Here is a 14,249-nt window from a genome sequence, read left to right on the forward strand (position 1 = left end):
GGTGTTTATAATATATTTTAATATATAATGTGATATATGGGGGTATCTGGGTGGCTCAGTGGGTTAAAGCCTCTGCCTTTGGCTCAAGTCATGATCCCAGTGTCTTGGGATCGAGCCCCGCGTTGGGCTCTCTGCTCAGCGGGGAGCCTGCTTCCTCCTCTCTCTCTGCCTGCCTCTCTGCCTCCTTGTGATCTCTCTCTGTCAAATAAATAAATAAAATCTTAAAAAAAATTTTTAAAAGTGATACATAATGATACACAATGACATATATTGTAACGATTGCTAATATTACACATAAATATAAATTACTAGGGTTTTCCAAGGAAACAGAACCAATTGCAGATACACATGATTTTGCAGGCAGAGAGGTCCCAAGGTCTGCCATCGAGAGGGGGGACCTCTAGAAACGCTGATGATGTAATTTCCTCTGAGTCTAAAGTCCTGAGAGCCAGGGAAGCTGATGGTGTGAATTTCAGTCCCAAGGCAGGAAAAGAGGAGATGCGACATCGCAGCTCACACACAGCGAGACAGAAGGAAAAGAGGCAGAGTCTCGCTTCCTCTACCCTTTTCTGGGGGTTCACACCCTCAACTGATTAGACAAGGCCCACCACACCTTCAACTGATTAGACAAGGAAGGCCCACCACACCTTCAACTGATTAGATGAGGCCCACCCACCTTGGGGAGGGCGATTGACTTTACTCACTCTGCCTGCCCATATGCTAATCTCATCCAGAAACATGCAGAAATAATTTTTATTCTGGGCATACCTTGGCCCAGTCACATAGATGCAGAATTGGCCACCATGAGCACAGCACACACACACATACACACACACACACACACAGAGCCTTGAGGACGTAGTAGTACAACTTGCTCTCAGGAAGGTATCAAGGTAGCTTTTTGAGAGCAGGTAGTGTTGCTTACTTATGACAGTGCGTTTCCCCGTTGTAAGACTCCTCACTATGGGTAGACAAATCCGGAAAGGATGGGTGAGAACCAGGAACTCATCAGCTCAATCGAAACCATGGAAAAGTTCACAATTCAGTTCTGACAAGGGTTGTGAAAGTTTGCAGATCTCGGAACTCGAGAACCAGTATTCCAGCTTTGTTTTTGGAGTCCTCACTCTTGGGTAGCTGCTACAAGGTTCAAAGCACATTCATACCCACTGGTTTGTCTGGTCTCCGCAGTGGGGTGTTTTGGGCAGATCAGTACCTTCATTTTCATGACCCTGTAGTGAAATTCCAAATGTCTATTGATTGTGGAAGGGCACACCACTCTTCATTTAGGAAGCCTGGCTTCAAATTTTTTTTTCAAAGATTGTATTTATTTATTTGAGAGAGAGTGAGAGAGACAGCATAAGAAGGTGGATTTGAGGAGAGAGAGAGAAGCAGACTCCCTGCTGATCAAGGAACCTGATGTGGGACTTGATCTCAGGACCTGAGATCATGACCTGAGCAGATGCTTAACCCACTGAGCCAACCAGGTGCCCCACTGGTTTTCCGTATTTTTGAATATGCGCTAATGGCCTTGTTGGAAGGGAAAATGGACTCTAAAGTGAGATTTTGTCTGATTACATCAGCGGTCGTTATGGGTAATCAAGATTTTCTTATGAGTTGCACAAGGACCTGACGTAACTAAATGAACCAGCAATGCTCAAGGATGTAACATCAGAAGGGATTAGGGGGGAACCATGTTTTTTGTTTTGTTTTGTTTTGTTTTGTTTTGTTTCGATGAGAATGAAAACAAACAACAGGACTTAACTCTTCAAGGTAACGTTTGCTAGGAAGCTTTTACGCCCTGCACCATATTTAAGGAATCACGTTGGGGTTACGTAGTGGAACAAATTGAACTACACAACAACACTCAAGTTAACGTCCCATAAAATCTTGCAGAAAGCAAGGGAAACCATGGCCAATGCAGGGCTGTAATTCTGAAAATAATAGTCCCGTACAGCATCTGCCACTGGTTGCACGTTTGCTAACTCACTCACTTAAGATAACGCCCCTGTTGCATGGGGCTGTGTATTGCCTTTATCAAGGGATAGAGCATAGTTCCTCTTCTTTTGGACCCAGAAATGCCATGCTTCTGATTCTTTTCATGGAGGACCTTGCTGCCCAGGGTTCTTATCAGCTGCTGAGCTACCTTCCCCAGGTCTGGTTCTTCCCACAGGCAGCAGGTGTCCAGCGATGGAATCCAGGCTCAGGATTGGCCATTTGGGCTCAACACTGGTGGGCAGAGCTTGCTTAGGAGCTCAGGTGGGGGAGGATGTTGTAGGTCTGTTTTGCAGTTTGACGTCTCTCTCTGAGCAGCCCTGCTTTCCTTCTTGAGCTCTGATGTCTTGAAAATATCCTGTACCCCTAACTCTGTGTAAGCATCCCTTCCAGGATAAGCCCACCTATGGGAATGGGTACCTGGGGAGGTGTGAGATATGGAGACCACGTGGTGCTTAGAAGCTGAGTCGGTTGTCCTCTGCTGGGAGTGAGGTCTCCGTCAGTACAGAGCATGGCTTATGGGTGGTCCCTGGGGCAAGGGGATGATCTGTGAAAAGGCTTGCTGGCAATGTGTCCCGATGGTATGCAGACAGAAGGGGTGTTACCCAGCAGAGATCCACGTGGTGTTTAGGGAGGAAATAGTAGCTATGGAGGAATGGCCTTGTGGGGATGTTGCTGAGTACCCTTGCTCCTGTACCATGAGGAATCTCTGAGAGCTCAAACCACCAGTTGGAAGCAAGTCTAAAAGTCAGAGATGCCCTTTATTGGAAGGCATCTCTAGGAGAAGACAGAGAGGCCAGGAACAATCGCAGGACCAGGCATCCAGCTGGTTGACCATCAAAGAGAGTCAGGTGGCCAGTTAAGGTCACACCTGTGAAACCAGCTCCAGAGTGCTGGTAGCAAAAATCTGGGACCCTGACCCATGAGGCAGAGGCACGGGGCAGTCTCTGGGGTAGGCTCCGGGCAACGTGAGACTGGTCACCTGGTCTTTCCCTCTTGCAAGTCTGTTCACTGAACACAGGGATACGTTTCCTCAAAACTGTGTGAGGAACACGATGGCGTGGGATGGAAGGGGCCAGCTGACCTGCATTTTGCAGGACATCTTTGCTGATGACTCTTTCCCGAGAACTGTCCTCGAAGGGCTTCCAGTTCTAGTTTTAAGAGATAATTGCTGGGGGACACCTGGGTGGCTCCACTGGTGAAGCATCTGCCTTTGGCTCCGGTTATGATGTCAGGGTCTTAGGATTGAGCCTGACATCGGGCTCCCTGCTCAGCAGGAAATCTGTTCTCCCTCTGCCTCCTGCTCCCCTTACTTGTCCTCTTTCTCTCTGTCAAATAAATAAGTAAAATATTTAAAATTAGAGAGATAATTGCACGAAACATAGTTGGGTTTTGACACCCACCTAGAGATGATGGCGTAAACGACCCTGAAGGACCATTTAGGTGTGTAAATATACCCTCTGAACAAGTGATGGTTTATTATTGATCAAACTGATGGAAATGGGGGATCATAGCTCATGGAACTCATGACCTGGTTTGTGGGATATCCCAGAAGAAGACCCTGCCCAGTGATCCAAGATGGGGTCCTGTTGGGCAACATGGAGAAGACATGGAGGAGGTTATGGGCGACATTCGCTGCTGCCGGTTGCATGTGTTGGTGAGGTTTGTAGGACAGCAAATGCACCTGCCTCCTTCTGAGAGCCTGGAGGCCCCGTAGGTGGTGGATGGACATGTATATCTCAGACCCCAGCAGAAAGGCTCAACAGACCCTTGTGGCCATACCTGGTGTTTCTCCCGGGCCTGATTGCACACGCCCTCAAAGAGGATGGTTCCTTCATGAAGATGATCATCTCTTCATGCATTGCATCTGTTATGGAGATGTGAGATTCCATATATATATATATATATATATATATATTATATATATTTTTTTTTTTTTTTTTTACCTCCAACCAAGGAATGGGAGAGTCATGTTCTGTCCATGGATCACCCTTCTTATTTCTTCATCCTGCGCTTCTTCTAGGAAGAATTTGTCTTAAACCTTTATTCTCCATTATCCATACTGCTCACTGGGTTATTGATGGCCACTGAGACCATTAGGCACAAATGACATCTATCGGGGGCTGTCACATACATTGGGCTGTTTTTCTGCCTCGCTTGTTCTGTGAGGCACTTCTCCGTAGATTAATGGGTCCAAACCCTCATTTCAATTATTTTTATTATGCCTGGCTACTGCTTTCTCCTATTAAAAATGAGAGTGTACAGTTCATTTAAGGATTCAATATTCCTGTTAAGCAGTAATTCACGTCGCTTTCTCCATTACCACGCCACCGACTCTTGGGATTTGTTTGATTTATGGAAGCGATTGCCGCTGGAACTTTGCCTCTGTCCGCTGAACACTGCATCCCGGGAACTTTCCCTTGAAATGCTTAATAATTACGAATGAAGTTCTCTCCAGTTGGTTCAGGTCCGTGCACTGTGATTATCAGAGGGAACTCGAGGCAGAACTGTAAACGTTAATGCGTTTCTAGAGGAAGAGGTAATGTTGTGCTTGCCCTGGTACCCATAGGAGAGAATTCTCTGTGTGTAAATAATGAAAAACCTATTGAAATGGCCGCCAGTCATGGACGTTGCTTCTATCTATTTGGATGGTCCACTGAAATTTGTTTTCCTGATAATTTGGTGATGTTTTTATTCCCTTTACCTCATTGGAAATGTTTGAACCATGAAGCATCATTCTTCAAATCCTCATTGAATAATGCACTAGATAGTCACATTGGGTATGTACTAGTTTCTAGTGTTATGCAGCAAATGGTCACAACGGAAGCATCTTTTTTTTTTTTTTTTAAGAATTTTATGAATTTATTTGAGAGAGAGAGAGAGAGGGAAAGCACGGAGGGAGAGTGAGAGGAAGAAGCATACATCCCACCCAACAGAAAGCCCTAAGTGGGGTTCAATCCCAGGACTCTAAGACTATGACCTGAGCTGAAGGCAGATGCTTAACTAACGGAGCCACCCATATATCCCACAACATAACATCTTAAAGTACCATCCACCTGTTGGCTCAGAGTTCCACGGGTCATAAGTCTAGCAGGGCATGCTGGGGTCCCCTGCTCATTGTTTCACAAGGTTGAAATCAAGGTGTTGGCTAGATTGAGGTCTTACCCAGAGTCTCTGGGGAAATGCACCTGCCTCCAAGCTCATCCTTGCTGTTGGCAGAATGGAATTCCTTACAGTCGTAGGATTCAGCTCCCTGTATTTTTGCTTGCTCAGCTTGGACCTCCTCCAGCTTCTAGAGGAGGTCCATATTGCTTCTCATGTGATCTTCTCCGTGTTTCAAGCCAGCACATTGAATACTGGTCATCCTTTGGGTATTTGGGTTTGTCTTCTGCCAACAGTCACAGGAAACTCATGTGATTGGGTTAGTTCAACTTCATAAGGTCTCCATCTCAGTCAAAAGATTTGGGACTTCGACTATATCTGCAAAATCCCTTCTGAGTAGACACTGGATAAGTTTTTGCTTGAGAACCTTGAGAACCCTGCAGAATAGGATCATCTGAGAATCCGTCTTACTTAATTTTACATTCTTGGGCCTTCCCAAGTGGAATTATCCAATAATCGAAGAGCTCGCCAAGTCCCAAGGTTTAGTGGTAGTGTTTCCAAGGTGTTGTGATGTTTCCAGATATCCAATGAAAACAGAAAAGGAGAGAATCCATTGTTCACTGCTCCTGATGCTTAGTAACTAGACTGTGGATTTAACCATAAATATAGGACTGCAGAAAGTTTATGTTTAAACAAGAAAAACATGTGCCAGGATGATGTGTATCTGCTCCTCTCCATCATGTAAAAAAACTAACTTGGCTTAACTGTATAAAATAATCTTTGGGCTATAAGAAGTTGTGACCTACACAATGTAGGTAGCATGTCATTGTTAATAAAGATTTTTTGGCTATATTTCATTATTTTTATTTTTACTTTATTTTTTTAAAGATTTTATCTATTTATTTGAGAGAGAGAGTGTGACAGCAGGGCAAGTGGGAGAGGGTGAAGCAGGCTTCCCACTGAGCAGGGAGCCCGACGTGGAGCTCGATCCCAGGACCCTGGAATCATGACCTGAGCCAAAGGTAGATGCTTAATGAATGAGCCACTCAGGCGCCATATTTCATTATTTTTAATTACTAGGATCTAATATTATCATTTATTTTATATATTTATTTATTTTTAAATTTAAACTCAATTAATTAGCGTCTAATATGTTATTAGTTTCAGAGGTAGAGGTCAGTGATTCATCTGTCTTGCATAACATCCAGTGTTCATTACCTCATGTGCCCTTCTAAAATATCTATCACCCAGTTACCTCAGATTTTACAAATCTTATTAATAATAACCTTGCGGCTAGATCATGGCACTCTTGTAAGTTAACTTACTCCCTCGAGATGTCCGGATTCTTCTTGCATCCATTCAAAGACAGAGGAATTTTGGGGGTGCCATCAACGTGACTGAGCTCACTTGAAACTCGAAATATGCTTCAAGAGTCTTATTTCTATGCTCTAAGATTTGGATGGCTGGAAGTGCTCCGTGGTAAATTACTATGATATAATCTATTACATAACTATCCTTTTAAGCACATGAATTATGCATCAGGAACATACCCTCCCCGTGCCCATTATCATGGCTCATTAGTAGAGTTCCATTCTCTAAATGCCATGATTCTCGTTTCACGGAGGAGGAACTGTCCAGAGAAAGCCGGATTTATCCGGCTTCCCCATTCTAAATTCTTCCCCAATCAGAGAACGGTCACTGCAATAATAAATGTACCGAAATATATTCAAAAATGGCAAATTACCCCTCTCTGATGGGAATGCTGATTCTGAGTTAGGGTTTCTCGACATCAGCACTACTGATATTTTAGGGCAGATGATTATTTTTTGTGTGTGAGGCCGTAGGGCACATTGTTGGATGTTTACCAGCATCCCTGGTCTGCTTCTGTAGATCCCACTGCCCACTCCCCAATTCTTTTGCTTTGTTGATAGTATTTGTTTTTATTAAAGTTACATTAAAAAATAAATAAAATTGCATTTAATCCAACCCCTCAATTGTGGCAACCAGAAATGTGTCTGGATATCACCAAGTGTTTCATGGGAAGATAGATCATCCCCGTTGAGAGCCACGGCTCCGCATCGTCAATCTTAATCTTGGAATTCATTGAAAAGTTGGTCTTTGCAATACCTACACATCTCCCAAGAGTGAGACGAGGGGCTCTCAAAACACCAGATCAATATGGCGTCCAAGCCAAGGAGTCATCAAAAAAAAAAAAAAAAAAAAAATCATGCAAAGATAAGGACCCAGCAAATCTCTTCTGATGATACCCACGCACCTCTTTAGAGATTAGAAACATCTCTACTGGGGCGCCTGGGTGGCTCAGTGGGTTAAGCCTCTGCTTTCACCTCAGGTCATGATCCCAGGGACCTGGGATGGAGCTCCACATCAGGCTCTCTGCTCAGTAGGGAGCCTGCTTCCTCCTCTCTCTGCCTGCCTCTCTGCCTACTTGTCATCTCTGTCTGTCAAATAAATAAATAAAAATCTTTAAGAAAAATCTCTACTTTGGAAATGGCCTCCATCACTTATACCGTTCAGGTCGCCGAGTACAGCATCTCTGTTTCACACAGTCACTGTGTCCTGGGGGTTCCCAATTTCTCCAGGGAAACAACCTCACTACTTGGGGGAATCTCCCCAAATTCCACAAAGGACACATTTAATCTAATTAGAAGGCTACAAGAAGATACCCAACATTGGGCACTCATGCTAGAGGTGAATGTCCTTCCCCCAAGAGATGTAAACATCTTTAATTAAATCACTAATTCAATGAATAATTATTTCATATATTATCCTATATCATTTAATTAATACTTAATATTTAATGTTTCCTCTTTCATGAATTAACATATTAATTAAACAGATGAAAATATATCAAACACTGATAAAAAGGGCTTTGAAACCACAGGTACTATCTCTCAGTGAGGTAGGGTCCTTAATTCTACAGGGGGACAGTTTGAGCTTCACACAATCATTCATTGCTTCTGCTCCTCACCTGGTTGGTGAGCTCTGGAGGGTGGAGAGCCCACGGGATGGGTGAGTGTCCCACCTGGGCAGGGAACCCTGTATTTGGTCCCTTGGAGGAAGCGGTAACACTGGACCTCCCAGACATAACAAAGAAATCCTTCCAAGTTCTGCACTGCGCCGAGTCCTTCCATATTTCTTTGGGCGATGGTTAATTGCATCTTCTTTGAGACCCTGTTGATCCTCAACCATGACACACGTGTGAAATCATTCGGGGATGCCCAAAGTTTCTTGTGGAATTTGGCCACATGGTCGAGAGACGACAAGTCTTTTACAAACAAGTCCTTTGCCATGAAAATATTTCCACGGTCTAACAACAAAGACACAGAGGTCGTGGTAATTAATAATCCATTAGAGGGCAATCTTGGGATGCAGCTGGAGGTCTGAGACAGGCCGGGAGCTGCTATTTATTTTGAATGTAATACGTTGACGGCGTCTCCCTGTTTCTTGATAAATTATGCTCGAAACAGGATCGCAAATATTCTGTTACTGATGAAGGACTGTGGAAACCATAAATTTCCGGGAGGTTTGGCTAATCTTATTTTGGGTTCTTGAAGTATTTTTTTTTTTTTGCGGGGTTGAATGATGGAGGGTATCATATTTCATTGCTGTGTTCTGCTAGATTTAGGTTTTTGGTGAGCCATAAAAATAGAGGAAGTTATTGTATCATGCAGATATTCCCCTAATTCATTCAAGCATCTACCAATGAAATGGTCTTGAGTTACGGGATGAAAGCTTATCACTATCAGTGACAACAGTTGAAGGGAAGTCTGTGAAAAATTGGCTAATAAAAGTCATCCGCAACAGATAAAATCCCTTTTCTCTTCACTTGTTCCTTCTTTCCTTCCTCCATTTTGTCTTTCCAATGTCCATTACATGTTCGATATGTGCTTGGCCCCAGGGACAGGGCAACATGAATAAAACCGTTTTTAGCATTCTGAAAAACACTCAAATGCACTCTGAGTATACGAGTGTAGACAGGACCTTTATTTTAATAGCCAATTTTTACCATTAATTAATGCAATTTATCGTATTTCACTGGAAAACTTGATTTAAAAAATATGCCGAGTATCATTATCCTGACTGGGGAAAAACGTGCCCTCAAAATGGACAAAGGGCTTTGTCATCAAATTAGTTCCTACTCATCAACTTGATCTACATTCTTATCAAATTAATCTATATTCTCTGTGTAAGGGGGTCCGACTGTGTTATCATTTAACTCGGATTTCTTCATCTTGCCTACAAGGATGTTATCAGAAACCTCAACAAATAACCGAAATAAATTTATATACCCTGTGCCTTTTTCTATAATGTATGACTTGCCCATTGATAATTGAGTTGGTACCTACTGATGTATATGACAATTTATTATCTAACCTCTTTAAGTCAATGGTTTACCGTAAACCATTGTACTGGGACCAAAGCCACAAAATAACTATATTTGATTTTGTCTCCCCAAATAATTTGGAGTTTGGAGGGTGAACTTGTGATTTTATGTAATTTTACACCATCTACCAAAAAGTCATGGAGCCATTAAAAAAAAAAAAAAGCAGTAATGAATCACTAAATTCTACCCCGACATGAATATTACACTATATGTTAACTAAAGTGAATTTAAATAAAAAAAAAAATACTAAAATATAGCAACATCTTCATGCTTTATCAAATTGTATGGGAAATGGCCTATTTTTGTGACTATGTCATTTCACTGCCCAGGTGGAATAAAGTATAGATTGTTGTCCTTGGTATGCAAGTCTGGGTTGGAGAGTCTTGACTAGTAGGCATTCTGTGTGGTTTCCTATACGTACGTAGCTGCACAATTAAGACAGAGACTCTTGGGTGGGCTTAAGGTGGTCCTTTGGGACTTATACTCCACCTTCATCTTGAACATTTACCCAGGGTTCAAGGTCAAAAGATGACCTCATTGGCCTCCATTGGCTTCCACATATCAGGAGCTCATGGGCATCTGAGCAGCAGTTGGAGTTGAAGTTTAGGCTGGGCAGATGGTCCATGATGGGTAATTCATGGAGTTCTCCAGAAGACACACAGGAGCCAGGAGATGGGATGGGAATGAGTTGGGTATCTCCATCGTTGATGATGGTCTGAGAGTCACTGCACTGACCTTCCCACAGGTGGAGATTTCCTCCCTGCAGAATGCTACATGAGCAATGGAGCTCCAAACCTGATACACAGTCAAGTTATGTTCCAAACTAAGTGGCTGGGTTCTGGGTAACGTAGGAGATAAAATTTGGGCAAGTTGGATTATTTGATCCTGGCACTTTTTCTTGGGCTGGTAGAATGCTGGAAGGGTCAGTTGGGCTTCTGGCTTCTGGGATCTCTCTCTGCACTGTTGGCCAGCCACCATCCTAAGGGCTTCTTCCTGTATCATGTCAAATTTTAGATCCGCTGGGGGCCTGCCCTGTAAGCAGTGATGGTATTTGGTTGGGCCAAGCCTCCTTTATTGATGAGTGTGAGGACTCATCGTTGTGTGAGCCCCAAATACACCTGTTCCCTTCCCCCAGCATTCATAGGGATGCTGCCTTCCTACTTGCCTTTGGGGGTTAATGGATTGTTCTTTTCATTGAGTTCGAGTTTCCCATCAGAGTCAAGAATTTCTTTCCGGGCACCACATTTGGGCATCTCCTTCAACTTCTCTCATTCCATTTTCTCTTCAAGTTTTGCTACTGCTCAGTCTTTTGGTAAAAAAAAAAAAAAAAAAAAAAAAAAAAAAAATAACAGTTACTCATTGAGGGTTGCTATCCAATTGCAATATAGAGACACACAGAAAAGCTAATAAATTTATTATCTTTCTTATGTATATGGTATATAGGAAATATATATGATATATTTAAGATTGCATATATATATTACATAGATCTATCATATATGATATAGGATATATATGTGTACATATATGTATATGACATGATACATGCATAGGATATACATATCCTAAATATCTATGCATAGAGAGGTAAGTATAATGGACATCCATACAGTTACCCATCACTAGCTGTAATAATGCATCTTACAATTTTGCTTTGTTTTCATGATTCTTATTTTATTTTATTTTTTTAAAGATTTTATCTATTTATTTGAGAGGGGCAGTGACCATGGGGAGGACATGGAGAAGTAGGCTCCCTACTGAGCATGGAGCCCAACACGGGGCTCGATCCCAGGAGCCTGGGATCACAATCTGAGCCCCAGGCAGATGCTTGACGGGCTGAGCCATCCAGGTGCCCCATGAGATTATTTTTTAAAAAAAGATGTAAAATATTAAAGAACCAAGAGCTCCCTGCACTGTATTTCTTGTACCTCATCTCAATTCCATCATTTTCCAGAAGTACAGTATTGGTGTTTACCATCCTGAGATGTTAAATATTTACCTACAAAGGGAGGCATTCACACACAGCAATGGATTTCATTTTTTTCATGGGATAAGCTTTACACTGGTTGCATACTCGCTTCCATAGCATTGAATAACTGGGGTGCTTTTTGTGCTCAAACTTATAATTTGATGTTTATATGGACTGCTGTGCCATACAGCACATGCTGTATGCCACTCCTGTTACTGCTTTCTGCAATACTCTTACATTACTGTTTCCTCATCATTTTATCCCTCGTTTGGGTGAATATTTATGGGTTTTTTGTTGTTGTTGTCTTCCAGTCTGGTCATGACAGACATAAAGATGTAATTCATGTAAGGATCAAGACAGTGTCATCCCGGATCAAGGTGGTCCTAAATCCAAGGACAGGGGTCCTCGTAAAGTACGGAAGAAGAAACATATGCAGAAGAGAAGCCATGTGAGAATGAGGCAGAGTGGGAGCGATGCGGCCACAAACTCAGGGACGTCTGTCACCCCAGAAGCTGGAAGAGGCAGGAAGGACCCTTCCCTGGAGCCTCGGGAGGGAGCACGGCCCTGCCCCGCCTGGATCTCAGACTTGTGGTCTCCAGCACTGGTGGAGGATGAATTCATATGGTTTTAAGCTACCTGGTATGTGGTGCTTTGCTCTAACCAATGGGGCCCAAATCATCAACAAGATCTATTTTTTTCATCTATGTAACAGAGATAGTCTTACCTTATTTGGTACAAAGCCCACTGGAAGGATTTGGTTCATGAATGGTTACCTGCCTTAAGCTTCTGGCAATCATGTGAGCCTCAGAGAAGAGTTTGGAAAGGATTTGGGAATTGTGTTTTGCACCTGTGATGTCGCTGTTTCCTCCCACAGGTGCATGGAACATTTTTGCAAACTCTTGGGTATCACATTTGGGCAATCGAAATAAATCATAAATAGGGATCAACATGAACTTTCTTTGAAGTGTCTGACACAGGCAAATATATGTATTAATATATCTTTTAATGTGTATGGTTATATATCATATATAAATAATATGATTTTAATTAATATATAATATTATATGTAATATACATTGCAGTATATGTATAGGTTATATACAATTATATGTAATATATGATAACATGTAATATGTTGTATATAAAGATATAAATAATATATAATTTTATAAATAACATATTATTATACAAATATATATTAATATACTTTTAATATGTATTATATATAATACATATATTAATATGTATCATCATGTATAATTATGTTATATAGTTATATATAACACATAAATCATATGATTTTAATTAATACATAATATATGTAATATATAATAAAATATCATTTTAATTAATATGCATTCATTAATACATTCATCAAAATGTCTCTTTTTATGCATCTTTTTATCCAAATTGAGAAAGAAATTATGATTATAAACACTTAACATAGAGGTCAAAACCAGCACACTTGCTATCTCCACAGATTTTCATTTCAGTGAGTAATTTTCAAATATTATTCATTTCCTCGTAGCAAAAGAGCAGCGTGGTGGTTGCCAGGGGCTGGGGGTGGAGGAAACGGGAGACCTCGGTCAAAGGATACAAAATCCTAGGAGAATAGAATTTGGTGGCCGTGACCAGCCATGCTCTGGGTGTAGTAGGGGGCTTCTAGGAGACTCGATCTGGAATGTTCTCACTGCACAGACACAAAGGAGCTATTTGCAGTTGTGCGGTTATTTCCCTTATGGTGGTCAACATTTTGCAATGTCTACACTGCATCAAATCACCTTCATGGCTCACCTTGACCATCCACAACCTGATATACCCATTACAGCTCCACAGAGCTAGAAAAAAATAGGCATCCATTCCTTCGTTTCACAGTGAGCATCATCTGTTTGGAGACATGCATACGTGCCACTCTATAGGCAGAATGAAAGCCCAATATCGGAGCATATGGTCCAAGTTGGGTAGTTTGTGAGATCCTAGGTCTCACCAACATGAAACCCAGAGGGTTGACCATTCCTCTGCCGTTCACCCATCTCTTCTCTGGGGAGTGAGAGCTCCTGTCTTCCCTGATTGAAGACAGCGGGTTTAAATAAATAGGGTCACAGGGCGACCCCCTTTCATATTTTTATCCTCAGGAAATTCACTGCTGAGATCTTTGAACAACGTCCCAAACGGCAAAGCATCCAAATGACCGAGTGTTTGAAATCGTCGCTCCGAGAAAGGTCAGAGCAAACAATTCTCTGTGAAAAACAATTTGCATAGCAAATGATGCATTAAATGATGATCCCAGTTTTCCGTGGTCTTAATTATAACGGGACTAAGAATCAAGTCTGCGAGTGTGGCTGGTAATGCGAATGGGAACCCAGCAGACCCACAGACTGAAACGCACAAACTCGTGGAAGTGTGTTTATTCCTTACCCTTAAGGAAGGAACAATCCCGCTACGTTTGTGTTCAGAGCTATTGAAACTCAGGAATCTACAGGCTATCAACAAGACCTAAGGGGCATAGCACAACCCATCCAGTTTTGGAAATCGGTGCCTTTTCTTTTTCTATTTGTCACGGTGTGGTCTGTGAGCCTGATGGCTTTTAAGTACTTTCACGTTCTTGAAGACAATCATTGCATTTGGGTTGGCCCACAGGACCATGTTGCTGATGGGATTTATGGAGCGGTGTCCATCTGAAACCATGTTTCCCCAACTTTTCTTTTTAATTCTCAGTCTTCTAAGGAGGCCTTTTTAGACATTTTTTTTTTTTTCGGTATGATATGGATGTATGAATCC

The sequence above is a fragment of the Mustela lutreola genome, chromosome X, assembly GCF_030435805.1.
Source record: "Mustela lutreola isolate mMusLut2 chromosome X, mMusLut2.pri, whole genome shotgun sequence".
In the NCBI taxonomy this organism is placed as follows: Eukaryota; Metazoa; Chordata; class Mammalia; order Carnivora; family Mustelidae; genus Mustela; species Mustela lutreola.